This window comes from Phocoena sinus, chromosome X (genome assembly GCF_008692025.1).
Source record: "Phocoena sinus isolate mPhoSin1 chromosome X, mPhoSin1.pri, whole genome shotgun sequence".
Taxonomy (NCBI): domain Eukaryota; kingdom Metazoa; phylum Chordata; class Mammalia; order Artiodactyla; family Phocoenidae; genus Phocoena; species Phocoena sinus.
In genome coordinates, this window is record NC_045784.1 from 68,829,197 (window position 1) to 68,833,840 (window position 4,644).

A 4,644-nucleotide genomic window follows, 5' to 3' on the forward strand; every position below is an offset into this window, starting at 1 on the left:
GAGTGTTTTCTTAATTTCACTTTCAGATTTTTCATCATTAGTGTATAGGAATGCCAGAGATTTCTGTGCATTAATTTGGTATTCTGCTACTTTAACAAATTCATTGAATTGTTCTAGTAGTTTTCTGGTAGCATCTTTAGGCTTCTCGATATATAGTATCATGTCATCTGCAAACAGTGAAAGCTTTACTTCTTGTTTTCTGATTTAGATTCCTTTTATATTTCTTTTTCTTCTCTGATTACTGTGGCTAAAACTTCCAAAACTATGTTGAATAATAGTGGTGAGAGTGGGCAACCTTGTCTTGTTCCTGGTTTTAGTGGAAATGATTTCAGTTTTTCACCATTGAGGATGATGTTGGCTGTGGGTTTGTCATATATGGCATTTATTATGTTGAGGAAAGTTCCCTCTCTGCCTACTTTCTGCAGGATTTTTATCATAAGTGGGTGTTGAATTTTGCCAAAAGCATTCTCTGCATCTGTTGAGATGATCATATGTTTTTTCTACTTCAGTTTATTAATATGGAGTATCAAATTGATTGTTTTGCCTATATTGAAGAATCCTTTCATTCCTGGAATAAACCCCACTTGATCATGGTGTATGATCCTTTTAATGTGCTGTTGGATTCTGTTTCCTAGTATTTTTTTGAGGATTTCTGCATGTATGTTCATCAGTGATATTGTAGTTTTGTTTTCTTTCTCTGTGACATCTTTGTCTGGTTTTGGTATCAGTGTGAAGGCGGCCTCGTAGAATGAGTCTGGGAGTGTTCTCCCTCTGCTCTATTTTGGAAGAGTTTGAGAAGGATAGGTGTTAGCTCTTCTCTAAATGTTTGATAGAATTCGCCTGTGAAGCCATCTGATCTTGGGCTTTTGTTTGTTGGAAGATTGTTAATCACAGTTTCAAAATCAGTGCTTGTGATTGGTCTGTTTATATTTTCTATTTCTTCCTAGTTCAGTGTCGGCAGGTTGTATATTTCTAAGAATTTGTCCAATTCTTCCTGGTTGTCAATTTTATTGACATCGAGTTGCTTGTAGTAATCTCTCAGGATCCTTTGTATTTCTGCAGTGTCAATTTTTACTTCTCCTGTTTCATTTCTAATTCTATTGATTTGAGTCTTCTCCCTTACTTTCTTGATGAGTCTGGCTAATGATTTATCAATTTTGTTTATCTTCTCAAAGAACCAGCATTTAATTTTACTGATCTTTACTATCATTTCTTTCATTTCTTTTTTGTTTATTTCTGATCTGATTTTTTATGATTTCTTTCCTTCTGTTAACTTTGGGTTATTTTTTTTTTGTTCTTATTTCTTTAATTGCTTTAGGGCAACATTAGGTTTTTTATTTGAGATGTTTCCTGTTTCTTAACATAGGATTGTATTGCTATAAACTTCCCTGTTAGAACTGCTTTTCCTGCATCTTATGTTTTGGTTCATCATATTTTAGTTGTCATTTTTTACTAGGTATTTTTTAATTTCCTCTTTTATTTCTTCAGTGATCTTTTGGTTATTAAGAAGTGTATTGTTTAGCCTCCATGTGTTTGTATTTTTTACAGATATTTTCCTGTAATTGATATCTAGTCTCATAGTGTGGTGGTCAGAAAAGATAGTTCAGATGATTTCAATTTTCTTAAATTTACCAAGGCTTGATTTGTGACCCAAGATATGATCTATCCTGGAGAATGTTCCATGAGCACTTTAGAAAAATGTGTATTTTGTTGTTTTTGGATGGAACGTCCTATAAGTATCAATTAAGTCCATTTTTTTTGATGTATCATTTAAAGCTTGTGTTTCCTTATTTAGTTTCATTTTGGATGATCTATCCATTGGTGAAAATTGGGTGCTAAAGTCCCCTAGTATGATTGTGTTACTGTTGATTTCCCCTTATATGGCTGTCAGTATTTGCCTTATGTTTTGAGGTGCTCCTAGGTTGGGTGCATACATATTTACAATTGTTATATCTTCTTCTTGGATCGATCCCTTGATAATTATGTAGTGTCCTTTTTTGTCTCTTCTAATAGTCTTTATTTTAAAGTCTATTTTGGCTGATATGAGAATTGCTACTCCAGCTTTCTTTTGGTTTCCATTTGCACGGAATATCTTGTTCTATCCCCTCACTTTCAGTCTGTATCTGTCCCTAGGTCTGAAGTGGGTCTCTTGTAGACAGCATATATATGGGTTTTGTTTTTGTATCCATTCAGCCAGTTTGTGTCTTTTGGTTGGAGCATTTAATCCATTTACATTTAAGGTAATCATCAATATGTATGTTACTATTCCCATTTTCTTAATTGTTTTGGGTTCATTATTGTAGGTCTTTTCCTTCTCTTGAGTTTCTTGCCTAGAGAAGTTCCTTTAGCATTTGTTGTAAAGCTGGTTTGGTGGTGCTGAACTCTCTCAGCTTTTGCTTGTCTGTAAAGTTTTTAATTTCTCCATCAAATCTGAATGAGATCCTTGCTGGGTAGACTAATCTTGGTTGTAGGTTTTTCTCCTTCATCACTTTAAATATGTCCTGCCAGTCCCTTTCGGCTTGCAGAGTTCTGCTGAAATATCGGCTCTTAACCTTATGGGGATTCCCTTGTGTGTTTTTTTGTTATTCTGTTGCTGTTTTTAATATGTTTTCTTTGTATTTAATTTTTGATTTTTTCATTAACATGTTTCCTGGCATGTTTTTCCTTGGATTTACCCTTAATGGGACTCTCTGTTTTTCCTGGACTTGATTAACTATTCCCTTTCCCATATTAGGGAAAATTTCAACTATAATCTCTTCAAATATTTTCTCAGTCCCTTGCTTTTTCTATTCTTCTTCTGGGACCCCTATAATTCGAAAGTTGGTGCGTTTAATATTGTCCCAGTTGTTTGTGAGACTGTCCCTAGTTCTTTTCATTCTTTTTTCTTTATTCTGCTCTGCAGTAGTCATTTCCACTGTTTTATCTTCCAGGTCACTTATCCATTCTTCTGCCTCAGTTATTCTGCTATTGATCTCTTTTAGAGTATTTTTAATTTCATTTATTGTGTTGTTCATCATTGCTTGTTTCCTTTTTAGTTCTTCTAGGCTCTTGTTAAATGTTTCTTGCATTTTCTCTATTCTCTTTCCAAGATTTTGGATCATCTTTACTATAATTTTTCTGAATTATTTTTCAGGTAGACTGCCTATTTTCTCTTCATTTGTTAGGTCTGGTGGGTTTTTACCTTGCTCCTTTATCTGCCGTGTGTTTTTCTGTCTTCTCATTTTGTTTATCTTACTGTGTTTGGGGTCTCCTTCTTTCAGGCTGCAGGTTCGTAGTTCCCGTTGTTTTTGGTGTCTGACCCCAGTGGCTAAGTTTGGTTCAGTGGGTTGTGTAGCCTTCCTTGTGGAGGGGACTAGTGCCTGTATTCTGGTAGTTGAGGCTGCATCTTGTCTTTCTGGTGGGCAGGTCCACGTCCGGTGGTGTGTTTTGCAGGTCTGTGGCCTTATTATGATTTTAGGCAGTCTCTCTGCTAATGGATGTGGCTGTACTCCTGTCTTGCTAGTTATTTGGCATACTGTGGCCAGCACTGTAGCTTGCTGGTTGTTGAGTGATGCTGGTTCTTGGTGTTGAAATGGAGATCTCTGGGATATTTTTGCCTTTTGATATTATGTGGAGCTGGGAGCTCTCTTGTGGACCAGTGTCCTGAAGTTGGCTCTCTCATCTCAGAGGCACAGCACTACTCCGGGCTGGAGCATTAAGAGCCTTTCATCCACACAGCTCAAAGAAAGGGAGAAAATTTGAAAGAAAGAAGAAAGAAAGAAAGAAAGAAAGAGGATAAAATAAAACAAAGATAAAATAAAATGAAATTATTAAAATAAAAATAATTATTAAGAAGGAAATTGTTTTAAAAGGAAAAAACAAACACAGAAACAAAAAATGGACAGACAGAACCCTAGGACAAATGGTAAAAGCAAAGCTATACAGACAAAATCTCACACAGAAGCATACACACACACATTCACAAAAAGAGGAAAAGGGGAAAAATAATATATCTTGCTCTCAAAGTCCACCTCCTCAATTTGCGATGATTCGTTGTCTATTCATGTGTTCCACAGATGCAGGGTACATCAAGTTGATTGTGGAGATTTAGTCCGCTGCTCCTGAGGCTGCTGAGAGAGATTTCCCTTTCTCTTCTTTGTTTACACAGCTCCTGTGATTCAGCTTTGGATTTGGCACCGCCTCTGCTTGTATGTCACCTGAGGGCATTTGTTCTTTGCTCAAACAGGACAGGGTTAAAGGAGCCGATGATTCGGGAGCTCTGGCTCACTCAGGCGGGGTGGAGGGAGGGGTACATATGTGGGGAGAGCCTGTGGCGGCAGAGGCCGGCTGACGTTACACTAGCTTGAGGCACGCCGTGCGTTCTCCTGGGGAAGTTGTCCCTGGATCACGGGACCCTGGCAGTGGCGGGCTGCACAGGCTCCTGGGAGGGGAGGTGTGGATAGTGACCTGTGCTCGCACACAGGCTTCTTGGTGGCGGCAGCAACAGCCTTAGCATCTTATGTCCGTCTCTGGGGTCTGTGCTGTTAGCCGCGGCTTGCGCCAGTCTCCAGAGCTCCTTTAAGCAGTGCTCTTAATCCCCTCTCCTCGCACACCAGGAAACAAAGAGGAAAGAAAAAGTCTCTTGCCTCTTTGGCAAGTCCAGAC